We start from the raw sequence: 14,821 nt of genomic DNA, 5'->3' as shown, positions 1-14,821 counted from the left end.
ATCAGATAAGTATTGGAAAATGAGGACTAGGTGATACAGGTTGGATCCGGTGTAGAATATGCAGAACAGACCTTCACATTAGACTATATTCACAGCCATAAGCTAGCAGAAGATATTTAGAAAGATGAAACTAGAACAATGGCAGTAGAAAAAATGTACTGACATAACACCTGGACTTAAATAACTTGCGATAGAAGATTATGAAGTGACCTGCAGAAGGTCCCAAAGACAAGGAAGAAAAAATACGGTGGGAACTGTGATATTGTCTCTGGGCAACATGATGGTACTAATTGCTTCATCTTTAAGAAGCTGTATTCTGGGGTGAAGGGGGAAAGAAATAGTATGGTTGTTTTTTGTTTACCATTTCTAAGCCACTTGAAATATTTTGCAAGGATCCACTGGAAAGTTTCCCCTTAATGATGTGAATATTAACTTGTGAACTGTGAAGAGTTGGAAGAGTATGTATAGAAAAAATGAAAACCACATACATGCTACTGGAAGAATTATAGGGAATCACAGAAAGTAGGATGCTATCAATTATCACTGACTCCTCATATTTTTGTTTACACATCTCTCCAGCTATGACAAAGACATTCAGTCCGCTACAATCCAAGCAGCTTCAGAAAGCTGGGCATTTGGTACAGGCATAGTAGCCAACGCACTCAGTCCTACAAGACTCCGCAGCTAAAGAGAGCTGGTAGGTGCGCACACTGCATACTGGGCTGAACAGAGAAAGACAGTCAGAGCTGGGAGGGAGTTCAGCTGCATCCCTGAACAAGCTTCACAAGTCCTGGGGGTTTATTGGCCCACCCAGCATCCCTGGTTTTGACAAAATGTGCTGCTGGTTGCATGACATGAGTCATGCCTGAACCACCTGAAAGTGCTATGGAGTTCAAAGAGATGGGCTCTCCACCCCTGCTCCTCCAAAAGTTTATTGCTTAGTCTAGAGTGTTTACAGTGGGAATTGGCTGCACAACCTGTTTTTCTCTTGCTTTGACTACCCAGAAAATGTGGACACTGCTAGTGAAATGAAATTATAAACTATTTATTTACAGGTGGACCAATGTACAAAACTTTCACTTGTGAATACTGAAAAGCGGATACTTAGGAGAGGGTAGTGGAAAGGAGGGTACTTCGCAAATTGACAAGTGAATCAATATAAAAACTACAAGTACCATTTTAAGCTCTTAACTTACAATGTAAATCCCTTATCCAGAACCAAATTAAAGTAAAAAGAGTTGCTGGACAATGATGTACAGAATCTGCTAGAATTTGACACTCCCAAAACAGCAACGTTGCAGTTACTGATTGCCAGTGCATACCTGTAAAGCATCAGCTTCAATAGTGCACAAAAGGCAGCAACTTAAACAAAACATTGAAGCATCTCCCATGGATCTGCTCTTTAAAAAGATTTAAAGCCACTGATTTGCAAATGCAACACAGTTGTTTTAACTATGGGAAAAAAAGCTAAGGCTTGTTTGAAGCTTGTACTAGTTAGCCAATAGGAATCTAATCCCCCAGGATGATTTGAATATATATATTTTTTGCAAGGGCAACATAACTGTAGTAAAAAATTGCTTCATACCAGAGAATGAACCTATACATTCTGAAAAATGACTAACTGTAAAACAGTCTCGTTATAAGTGCATTCCTCCACAGTGATAATGACACTTTCCAAAGAGCGTGTGTAAGGCATCCAGGCCAAACTGGTGACGACGCTTTCCAAAACATCTAAAAATATTAAAAGTTTGCCACTTGCTGAGATAAATGACACTAAGTGAAAGAAACAACAGATCTTTTCAGGTACAATCATGTTGAAATTCAGATGCTTATCTCTCAACACATTGCTTACTTAAAATTCCTAAGAATCAACATGCAAGTGTCCTTTGGAGCACTGTAAAAATTCAAAAATTGTGTTTCAGCTTCAGTCTGCCTTTACTACCAACAAACACTACTCTCAAACTCCTGAGACTATTCCAGGAAACTCCCTACTCACATTTGCATCCATTAGAAACAGACTGAAATTCACACCAAATACGAGTAAGCCTTTGACTGAAACTCAGCACGTTTTTTACACAAGGCCTATACAGAGGCATTAACATACAGATCTTTCCAGGAGCTCTTGTTTTTCTTTCTCCTAGCATGCTCTTTATAAAACAAGAAACACACAATGAATTCATCCAAACTGAGGAAAACCACAGCATTTCTGTCCTAGGAGGTACAAGGCACAGCATCAGCTCAGTTTATTTCTAGTTACCAAGGTCTCATCACACAGCCGCTGGTGCAGAAACCTGCCAGATATAATATATAAATGGAGCTGCAGCTGCATGGCCAAGATTCCAGTGCACTCGTCATGTGCAAAAATAACAGCAGTACAGCTTAGCAGGAAAAGCACATGTGGAGACAACATTTTATAGGACAAATAAGAAGAGTTAACAGTGGTGGTTTAGCCCTACTAAGCCTTGATTCAAGGATCTGTATCTTCATTATTATAAAGGATGTACTTTTCAGGAAGAGTCTTGTTCTACAGACTTAGTGGGGGAAAAGGTGGAAGTTAAATCCTGTTCTCGCTGAATCCATTAGCAAAATTCCCATGTGCTTTAGGTGGGATCAAACTTTGTTTATGGGATAATTTTTAAATTTGGTTGTATGATTTTTTTATTAAATTTGAGATATAAAAGAATTTTAAAAAGAGATAATTCAAACTATTCCTAAATTTTCTAGAAACAGAAGCTGCTTCCGCTCAAGATAAACTGTCTGCCTCAGCAAGCTCAAAAGTATCCATGTATCCAGAAAATAAATTTAATCGGAGAGACTGAATTCACATGGAAATTTTCAGATTTATAAGCTTACCTATTCACATCTGTTACATCTTTGCCACTGAAGAACGAGGAAATACACCTATAAACCAAATAGAAAACACCAAACTGTACCAATAAAAAGGTGTTTTAAGAGCAAGAGAGAGGCTTGTAAATGGTAGATGAATCAATAAGACTGCGGTTCTTCATAGAGACTAAAGATCAGTAAATGACCCTGTATTATTCTAGTGATGCTTGTAAAGGATTTTTTTAGTTTTCCAGAGAAGATGCAATTACTGGGCCCATCAGTGCTGTGCCAACTTTGTCACACACTGTGATAAAGCCATGCTTTTTAACTCTGCAGCCAAAAAAGTTGAAAGATTTTGCCTTGTTTCTTGCAGTAATGTAAGAAGCACTCAGCACCCATGATGAAACATTGGCTAATCATATGTACTGTGCTCTAAAAACAGTCTTGATCAAAACATTGTACAGCCGAGTCCTCCTAAGTTCTGCAGAAAGTTTCAAAGGTTCACTTCCTAAGAAATGCTGCATTTAAGCTGGTTGTGTGTTACAACATGTCATGGTAAGTAGGTCACATTTTGATCTTCTGATTTACCATATAAAAACTGTCACCATCTTTTACTGTCAGCATGAAATCAACATGCCACTTTTGTGAAAACTCTGTAAGACTGATAAGACTGAATTTTGGCAATGTTGGACAGAAAACAACAGCCATGCTACTGCTTGCTTACTGTGCTGAGCTGGCAGAAGTAAAACAGAAGCCACTGAGAGAATCTGCATCTTCTTTACTTTCAATAAATCCATTTCATGGCTGCAGAGAAACACGTCTGCACTTGGCAAGGGCTGCACTTAAAAACAAAAATAGAAGTATCATTGTTTTAGTGGACATTACAGAAATGTAACTTCCCAAGTGAATCTGACACATTAATAACACCTCTTTAACCACTGTCTAATGATTTTTGCAGACATGAAATGGAATATTTTACTAGTATTTTCAGCAGTCTGTGCTGCTTTTTCTTTTAGTTCAGGTTTGCCAAAACTGTAATGAAAGTCCTGTGCTTTACGCCATCACATGCTTCTTAGTATCAATACGCCAATTAGACATATCACTGGTGTCACAGGTACTAACTGCTGAACTCTCACACTGGCAGAAGCACAATTCACTTGTGTATATAGCTAGAGCCTGCTAATTATTAAGCCATCCTCCTATTATACATTAAGGTTTCTCTCAGTAATAAAGGCAATTCAGAAGGAAGCTTGCTGAGAAGTTATAACATGACGATAGGACCCAGAAGCTGTCGCTAATTCCTTGTTCGACCACACGCTCTTGTCGCTGTGGACAAGTAAGTCTTGTGGAGTGCATCTACACTTTTTTGTTTTACTTTGTACGCGGAGCGCACTTGTAATGTGAATTTCTTCATCCTCCATGCTTTGGTCCATGTCGTGGCCCAGCATCTCAGAATGCATGGGCTGGATTCTGCTCTGACTAAACCGCCTGGGAGATCTTCTCCAGAACCACGCCAAGTGTGCTCCAGCAGTAACTGAGCATTAAGACATGGGGCTAGACAAGAGCTAGTCCACAGTAAAAACCAAAACCCAAAGCATATACAATGCAGACATCAGGTTCTTGACACAAAGTATTTTCCTTTACTGATACGTTTCTACAGATCTGCTCTATGCATTAATGCAGACATTGTGTCAATTTTTTCATCTCCCCAGATAGACTGTACCCTTTGGGGATGGTGATGTTTGAGCCCACACCTATTTGGTGGTCACACTGCTTGTACCAACTTCAGCAGGTCCTCCCGTCACCACCTGTTATTCCTCAGTTACTAGGATAAATACTTGCATGGGCATGTGGTGAGCAAGATAACTAACTTTCTAACAAACACTAAAAAAATAAACTGGTGATTGAATGACACCTTTCATCTTCCATGATGACAAAACAAGTTACTTTTCAGCTGGAAAAGTTGATCTAGATCACTGGTTTGGCTTCACAAATTGAGACACTATCACAAAAAAAGGTGAGGAGCTGCTTATTTTGACACTGAAAACATGTCAACCAAACTATGGCCTGCAGCACAGATGTAAAAGTGCCACAAAACCTTCCAACAGGAAGCAGGAAGTATTAACAGGAAAGTTAATTTGTAATATTTACAATATTTAATCTATTCACAATAGAGACTACTCTAATTATTAGCACAAAATGCAGGGGCACAGTACACAACCTGCAAGTTCAGAGTGAAAAGCAAGAGTTCAACCACTAATGCTTTCGGAAAGATTCACAAAACCTTGTAAAGGCCTCTCTTTAGACAGGTCCTTGTGGCTGAAAATTATTATTCTCTATTAATATGTAACCTGCTGTCCACTCTTGTTCTACTTAGTGATCTCATCAGTTGAGTAAAATGAATAGCATGTAAGCTAAATACGGGAAAAATTAAAAAGCAAACATCTTTCTGCAGATAAGCAGTATTATCTGAGGTGGTGCACCCAGATTTATTTACATACATAATTAGAGAAAGGCTGCTGCAAACTGACAAGTCAAAAGAAGGCTAATTCACAGGTAGCAGCAATGGGATTGACAAATTATTCACTGCAGTAGAAAATGATTACTTAGAAAGAAAATACTTAAAGATATGTATGGAAAATAAAGTGATTTATTCTTCCCTTTTATGCTATTCCTTTAAGGAATGGCAGCTAAAAGCAGAATTAATACATAGAGCTGAAGGGCAATTCTGTACAATCCAACAGTCACACACAAATGGTGTATTTCATTGCTTTGGTAGAGATGTATTTGTGAGCTGCAACAGTGCTGAGCAAGCCTCCAGTTTTCCTTGCAATTCCCAGGATAAGATGTGTACTTTTTTTTTTCCTGCCTTAGGGCAATCAGTTTCACCACACAAGCTTTGTCACTGAGCACTTTTCCCAAAGCTAATTTACAAGCTGGTTTTCACACACCCATTCCCAAGAAGCATTTTCTCCCACAACACATGGCCTGAACAATTTTAAGTACACATCAGAGTGGCTAAGAAATTCTAACCTTTCAGCTGAGGTACAGCAACTGACTGCACCTGCGCTCCTAGTCTACCACGATGCAAAATGAAGTAAACTTACTTAGGTACTGGTTTTTATTTGCACTGCAGCAGGCTAGGGATGTACCCGCCGCTGGTTACTGCACCTCAGTTGAGGTAGCAGCAACTTTCACCAAACCTAGCTCAGCTGCTCTCCATTGTCTATACTCTCAAAGCTCTTCCCCAGCCCCACTTCTCATTCAGTACAGCAACAAAGTTTAAATATTTGTAGAGTGCCTTCTGTAACTAAGCTAAAACTACCAAACATGAAGAAAGGAACAATTTATAGTAAGTGAAATGAGGATGCTGGGGAAGGAAGACAACTGGGGAGGAAGGCAAGTGCAAAAACAGAGGAAGAAAACTGGGTTAAAATATTTTCCATTATGGCAGGAAATTATACAACTCTATTAAGTGACATGGTCAAAATTTACAAGTTCAGCAAATATCACTCAAGTAAATCAAGTTAAAGTTCTGTGCCTTCTAGAAGTTTTTGATGTGGAAAAGTTAGACCAAAGCAATAATTTTAGGTTCAGCTGACTGATCTACAGTAACATTCAGCTATTGGCTTGTAAGGGCAGATTAAAAAGAAATTTCACACAGTATTCCAATACCTATGCTAATATCATTGACAAAAAAGACATTTTGGCAGCATCTGGCACTAAATAAATTGAAGCTGCTGATACATATTTAATACACAATGTTATCTCCTCTCAAGCTATGGCCCAGCTGAGAATGGTCAGCATGAGAGGAAAATCTGAGTGCTGCAGGAAAGGTTTCCAATGATTTAATACGTGGCATTGCTTATTTCAAGTTATTCCTGGCAGAATTATTACTCAGAAGCACTGGGGACCATTTGCCTGTTGTTATCTTTAAACCCTGAGAAGCAAAACCCCGAAGCTGTCTCCGCTTGCGCGGTCTGGTTGACATTTCTCTGTAGCAGTGCAGTCACTGTGGGCTTCCCCTCCGCCGCCTGACTCTCTGCCATGAAGTGCTTGTAAGTGATTGATCCTCGGGTCTGGGGGCTGCCTAGGTGCTTGCACCGGGAAACCAACCTCCGGTTTCTCCAAAGCGGAACTGCTTATACCAGTACTACTGCTGAAAGATGCTCTTTGTATACCTTTGATTAAGCTCCAGTTGCATCTTTCAGAAGATGAGGAATGTTATTCCACAGCTTTTAAAAATCAGTGGCTGTCATTTGATGCACGTTTTATCCTTTTACTGGCTATCACTGTCACTCAAAAAAAGCCATCATGCCACTTGCTGCATTTTCTCCTCCTCACTCTGCTGACACCAACATCTGTACAGCTGTTTGCTGAAGGGACTGGGAAAGTGGCCAGGCTAACCACTCCGGTACCTGCCTGCAAAAAACCTGCTTCCTAGCCAACCTAATCCCCTTTCCCATGTACTACACCAACTACTTATACCCACACGAGGGACCAGGCAGGACTGCTGTTTCCAGAGGCAGTGCCAACTTAGAGCTTTTTTCAACTACAGACTGATGATTGCAGTCTATCCCCATGAAATTCTTCTTTGGTTTTAAACACATATCCTGCATTTTCTTCCCTGAGCTACTGAGTGACTTGGCTTAATCTTACATCACAGGCACGTCTCAGTGAGGCGGCTAATTGATCTCTCTGAAGTGTTCAAGATTCTGCTCGAGAGCCAAAAAAATTCTTCGGAATACCTCAATATCAAACGTACTACACAAGATCTCATTTTTAATTGTGTTCAAACTGCAAGAAACAAAAACAATGTGCCAAAGGTAACAGTTTTAAGCTATTGAGAAAGCAATTAAAGCAACAGCCACACTACAAAATAAGTTACTTCTACTACAACAAAGATGCTTTTTAAGGAAAAGAAGTGCAGCAGTTCTATACAAAGCATAGCCAGCACGTTTTGCAAACATCAGTAAAGAAAGCAAAATTTGTGCCCTTGGTGACAGCTGTCTGTTTGACAGTAGCAGGAGCCTTTTCATTTTCCAGTATACTGGGTACTACTTTACATCAAATATATTTATTAGAACAGCAACAGCTATCTTCTATGTCTGTCTTACTGAGGAAAAGTATATAGAAGCACTACTACTGTATAACAACATCAGATCCTTGCTGTGCATTTTTGTAGGGGTTTCTTCAGATCACTACAGGTCATTAACCTTTCACTTCAGGTAAGTAATGAACAATGCAATGACTTTTCCAACAAAGGAAATCAGCTGTGTTACCAATGACAACTTCACTTTTAAATATATGCACCAACCCCCTGTGCATGCACTTGTTATTTTTTTTTTTTTAAATCAATTCTGGTATAAAATAAGAAAGGTTCCCTTTGGCTTCACCTTGAGCTGATAATGAACAAACCCTCAATGAAGCCTACTCCCAAGGAAGTCTTCCTTAATAGCACTGATTAAAAATAAAATGAAGTTTCTATTTAGGAAGCAACATGTATCGCTTCCTGCTTTCCTTCACCAGGTTATCTCGTAATTGGACGAGTGCTAATTGGACACTTCAGCTAAACAATTTAATTTAAAAAGGAAAGAAAGAAAGAAAAAAAAGACTCCGATTTCCCTTGGTTTCTAACAGAGTTAGTGTCATTGACCAACACCAATATGCTGAACTGTGAAGTCAACACCAGACCTTAATTACACCGGGGGAAAGCACAGGAAAACCCTGGTGGGGTCTTTCATTTTACTTATGTACCAGATTAACATACACATTCAAGCAGAAACACAAAAGTGTTTCTTAAAGAACCTGCTCTGATTTAACATGTCTTGTACCATGGTAGGATGGGCAGAATAGGTGCAACTACAACAGGCTGAAAAATGTCTCTGTAACACTGGTGTAATTCTGTATCTGTACAAAATAATCAACTATAAAACAGGGTAAAATTTTTTGCCTGACATCAGGGCATATAATTTACAAAGGAGGTGGTAAAACTGACAGATTCAGGACAGCAAGACAGAAGAAATAGAGACATAATTAAAAAGTAGGTTATTTCTTAGGCAGACACTAATTGGGAAAGACTTGCATCTCTCTGTTTTTTGTTTATAATGGTGGTCAAACCCACATAAATAATACCAGGGAACTGAAAATTCTAAGCAGTTGGGGGAATGCAGTAACAACCAATACTTATTTCTCCTTTACCACCCTGCTTCATTCTACCTGTTAATTCATTCTTAACCCTTGTGTCCTTAAGTCTTCTCTTCCTTTCATCATTTCTCCTATTAACAAGGCTTCCTCCTCTCCAAAAGCAGCAGCTGTGAACTACTTCCCTTTAATGCTTCATTTCCAAAACGAACTTCCTCCATGAAGCCGGCACGCACCAGCCCGTCTCAGCAGAACATGTAGGAAGGTTGGAGAGGCAGCGGAGAACAAAGGAGAGCTAGGGGAGACTCTGCCTTGCATCTTATAATGCTTCCTCTCCCTTTGTACTTTTTGTATGGCAAAACCACTAAAAAGGATGCACTGAAAAACTGCATCCTACTACTTCCTTCCTTTAATTCCATATACTGGCACTCATAATTAGATTTTGTTTATGAATTTTAAGATGGATTTTATTTCATGTGAATAGGATGATAGCCTTTAATTTTCTACAAAATACTTGCAATATTTTTGTGGCAGCAATATATAGTTGCATAATGCCTCAATGTTTTTTATTAAACTTTATTCATACTTCCTTAATATTCTGCATGCAGAAACTAGAATCCAGCAAACTGCTGATGGGTTGCACTTCTAAATACTGTATTGCCTCAAATACTAGCTCAGTAAAGACTAACAAAATCATAATTAGAAGACCCAAGAGATCAGAGAGACTGCTATTCTAATCTGTTATGGAAAGACAGATTCAGGAGAAATTTCTGGTTCTAGCAGTATAAAATTCACAAGCCCAGAAAGCCCATCTTTTCTTTTTTTCCCATAGAATAAAATACATAATGCCAACATGTAAAAACAATGTTAAAAATGCATAACCAATGACACAAAAGATGACTTGACATTTATCTGCTGAATTAAACAGGGCTTACAGAGCATTCTGTATTTTTAGAACTTCTGTCATATAAATACAATTTAGTTTCAATCACTTCTGTATAAACATGAAAGAAACAGTTCTGACAGCGAACATCTGGATTCCACATTAATTATTGCTCTGAAAGACCATTTAATTACAGCAAGAATTAAATACATTAGAATATTTCCCCAAAATTGTTCTGCATTCTCCCCAGAATTTTCTGCCATGTTCTGTCTTTATATGAGACCCCTTGTTCCCTACTAACATTCAGGAAAGCTCTGCCTGCAAATTAAGATATGAATACAGATTTCTGCTATTCAGACTGCCTTGTAACTATATACCCTGGCTAATTCCCCTCCCCAACTCCTTCAAAGTGGTTTTCAGGAGAAAATTATAGAAACATGATAATGTCCAAGTATTTGCATAAGGAAGATTTTGAAGATTCCTCCAATTTCCTTCTTCTGTATGTTCAATTCATCATCTTACAACCCACCATAAAGATGCTGACTGGGCTACCCTCAGCTATAACAGTAGCTTGAACACATCCTAGTTTCCCTCAAAAGTTTAAACAGCGAGTGATCCCACAGACCTCTGGACACTGATGTAAACTTTCAACAACAAAGGACCAAAGGAGACCCAACCACAAACGGCAGGCTTTAGCAATATACTTTCAGGGGATTAAAGAAAAATAAATACACTGTAACAGGTATATTAGCTAGTCCTGTTGTCTACCTATGTATTTGGAAAAGAAAGTATCCTGCCCAGCCTTTTTTTGTTGTTTAGATTAAAAAAACGCCAGAAGTCACCTACAAAAATATAGAAAGGGAATTGGAGGGAATACTATAGACTTACACTTTTTAGTCATTTTGTAGTAACTGAATTACTTCACCATCACGAGCAAAGTCTAGCACCAAACTTACAGGTGGTACCTTTTTTTATAATTCTAATTTTCAATCTAATTTTTTTGCTAGTGTCATGGTAACATCAACTAATACAATGTAATCTCATACTAAAGATAATGAAAAGTAAGTCAAGCTTTTATAAATCAATTGTTTTTTGCATGAACTTTGTTTTAGCAGTAAACAATCTCAAAAAAGAAGAAAAACCTCTTTATATCCTGGCATGTCTTTAACAAAAGGGATTGCTCTACTTGTTAATTTAAAAAAAAAAAAAAAAGTACAGATAATTACTGACTACTGTCCCTATTAGTATGGATAAATCCCATGAAATGAAACTTTATTGGTTTCTCATTTTACGTAACAGTGATGTTAAAAGAATTTGTTGTCATGCAGAAAACAACTGCATCAGGTTGGGTTTTACATTACCCACATTGTCCAGTAACTATTAGATTGAGTCTTTCTCTTATGCTACTTCTCTGCCTAATGCCTTGGTCCTCAGAGATGCCTTTCCAGACTGAACCCATGAAGTAGTTATACAGCACTGATTGACAGAGTGCTGTTAAACAAGCAGTTTCATTTGTTCAGGGTGTTTTGGTTGGATTGCTCAGCTGTAATAATCCTCTTGACGTAATGCTATGGTTCTTAAAAACCACAATTCACTGCCACAGCAGCACTGCTATGCTAACGCGATGACCATTACTGTGAAGAATTGTCCATTAATTTACAATCAGAAACAATCACAGGTTTCACTGTAGGCTTCTTATAATGCCACATCAGATCTCTGACCTTGTTCCCGTCCAAGTTTGAAGTATATTTTGTTTCAGCCTACAGAAACCTTTTAGCTTTGGTTGCCAAGAGCCACATTACAGCTCCATTAAGAGGCGTTTTCTCAGATATCATTAAGGGTTAATACAACTCTATTGCAGAAGGTAAAGCTGACTTAAAATAGTATGTTTTATTCATTAGGCTATGATGCATTCAAATTTTTTTCATAATAACAAAAGAATGGGGTAGACTGGGAGGCTTTATTGAAAACTGGTGTTTACTTCCAGGCACACTATAAAGCAGAACGCCACTGTTACTACATGTAGAAGATGCAGGAGATTCTCTAAGCAAAATTGAGATCTAAACACAGTAGATGTAGTCCTAACAATCTGTGAAGTGAAACATGAACGCTCTTGCAGTACTACAAAAACAAATGCACACGCGCACACAAATAACCAACTGCAAAAGATACAAATATTTTTGTGGAGAAAGTGACCCTACTTCTATAAAGGTCACTGGGGATACACATGGTGGTGGCAGCAGATAATGCAACAACAATACCTGTGGTGCAATAACTATAACCGGCTTGCACACCTATTAAAAACTTGGGTGATATTCAGCTAATAGCTCAGTGTTGCCCATGGTTTCAACGGATGCCAGGTAACAGCAATGAACAAGAGATTGGTGAGGCAACACACAGCTCTCCCCATTCTTCAAAGCATCTGCCACCCAAAAGGTGATGCAACAGCCTGGGCATCATTAGGAATACCCACCTCTGTGGACATGACCCATGCGACAGTCATTCTACAGCAGATAATAAACAAAACAAATTTCTCTTATACACGCATCATCACAAGGTGAGCAAGCATTTGTCAGGATTCACTCTTTCAGAGTTATATAAAACCTGTGCCATCTTCCCTATTCTACATCAAAGCTTACTGAAAAGGTGTGCAGAACTAGCTAACTTCTTGTGTATTGGAACAAACAGTTATGCTTTCTGCATATATGAGGAACAATATTTTTCTTCTTTGCAGAAGTGCAAAAATAGACTCCAAGTGATCTTTCAGGGAATTGCCTAATACAAGGGAGGCACCCTTCAAACCCATTTTTAGAAAACAAAAGCATGGTTGTGATTACTTTCCTCACATGGTGAGAATGACATACACTCTTCTTCATTTTCCCCTCTATGGTTTTTTTTTGGAATATGACTTTTCGTTCCCAGTTTAGCCTTTAACTAACTGCTTCCTAAGTGACAAATGGCATGCTATGGGGAGAGAAGCTTTACACTAGATGAAAATTCTCAGCCAACTTCACCCTTCCCTGCCTGGCTATATTTACAGCCACACCTTACATTACTGAGCCTTGAACAAGCACAAAGTGCCTGCAGAAATGCTGCTGATTCAGAACTCTTCACCTGCAGTGAGATAGACTGTTACACCCACTTCAACCAGGGCTAGGTCGCCATGCAAGACATATAGCAGGGTAGCAGCAAACCTCTGTTAGAATTCTTGTTAGGGCTTTGGGAATGAACTTTTTTTTTTTTAATTTTATTTAAAAGAACAAGACATTAAAAAGCCAAAAGCTCTTCCCTCACCCACAGGAAAAGACATTCAAATCATATGTAGTGTTATTACTCACTTGAATCAACCATAATGTTCCAATATGTCCTTCCCTAACTGAAATGTCATCTATACTACATACTTCATAACTGAGCATAACAAGTGAGAGGAATTTTTGTCCAGCACTATGGAAAATGTGATCGAGATTAAAAAGTAAGGAATGAAATTCTGACACCCCTTCCTGAGCTGAGCACTGGCAAAATGCTGCAACTTCCAGGGACGTTGCTATTCCATCTAAATACCAGATTGTAAAGGTATGAGTGATGATTGAGGTTTCCTCACCAGCTTAAAAGATTGTGGAGTGAGGCTGCAATGAGAGGTTTCTGTGATAGAGCAAGTAAAAGTGACATAAAATGCTTCAAGTCCCTCTGGCAAGAGAGAGAGACAGCAGCCAGATGCCACACCCTCTGAAAGGAGGCATGGGAGTATAACTAGTATTGAACGTAGGGTATGTTATTTTGTCCTTTCTTTCTTCCCATCATAAGCAGCCATGGTCTACTCTGCTACAGGTATCTAGAGCTACAGAGGAGTCAGGAAATTAAATATTCTATATTTAATAGTCTGTATTTAATATTCTATATTCTATAACTATTTCTGCTGAATGGATTATCTCCCCTGCACAGTATAAGGCAGCTGAACTCCTGCACAGCACAGATGCTAAATGCTTGCTGGAAACTTGGAACAGAACAACACTGAAGGATGAAGGTTACCTTACCAGCTCTAATACCTGTTGCCATTAGAATTATCAGTATAGTATTTTATGTTTGACTCTGACAATATTAAAAGCCAGAAAATATTTGAGGGGATAACTGAAGTTCTAAATAAGCAAACAAGAAAGCAAAACCACGCAAGGAATCACAAGCCAAAACAAGGCTGAAGATGTTAAGTCTGTACTGAGGATGTAAAGTTCTTACTCTTTCACCTTCTGAGTCTGGCATAATAGAGTATTTTTAAAAATATAAAAATACCCAACAAGTGCATTTATATGGCTATTTATAAGGTTTAAAAACAAACCAAAACCCACCCTCATAACAAATCATATGGGCACAGTATTCTATTAATTCCATTACGGTCATATTGTGAAACAAGTCGTCTCTCAAAACGTTAGAAAACAACATTCACACATTACATGAAATGTGTGATACTTGGCTCTTTGGATTAAGAGATGTAAAATTATTTCAGCTGCATCTACTTATAAATCATTTCTTTGTTTTTAAAAGCATGCATAAGTAATACACTTCATAGAGCTAACATTTATTTTCTTAGTTGAGAGAACTATCTGAATCAACTGGAAAGTTTAGTCCTTTGAAGGGATGACTAGTTTCACGACATGACTGAAACGTATGCTACAGGTTCTCTAATGAACAGAGGAAAGAGGGTGGACTATGAATTTTTTTTTGTGGACATCACATCTCTAAGAACACCAAGGACTGATAAACAATCTTTTTCTTTTCAATAACTCGCCCTATGTGCATTTGCAGTGGGTGACCTGAGGAAGTAGTTTACGTGGAAGGGGGATCTTGGAGCTTCCAGGCAAACAGCGTCTGTAAGACAAGTTTGCTAAATGTGGCATCACTCACAGACAGCTCTGTGATGCTGTAGAGGTTTGATGCTTGTGATCTGTGGACGAGGAACCAACACGTCCTGTG

At 38.6% G+C, this 14,821-nt stretch overlaps 1 protein-coding gene across 9 annotated transcripts in view; it reads right to left on the bottom strand.

The window, feature by feature from the left end:
* LYRM4 (LYR motif containing 4) overlaps positions 1-14,821 on the bottom strand; it is a 91,583-nt gene that overhangs the window by 28,415 nt on the left and 48,347 nt on the right. The gene's annotated exons all lie outside the window — the stretch shown is intronic.

Source organism: Buteo buteo, chromosome 20 (assembly GCF_964188355.1).
Source record: "Buteo buteo chromosome 20, bButBut1.hap1.1, whole genome shotgun sequence".
In the NCBI taxonomy this organism is placed as follows: domain Eukaryota; kingdom Metazoa; phylum Chordata; class Aves; order Accipitriformes; family Accipitridae; genus Buteo; species Buteo buteo.
The sequence above is the reverse complement of the archived record's forward strand: the minus strand, read 5'-3'. Positions and strand labels throughout refer to the sequence as shown.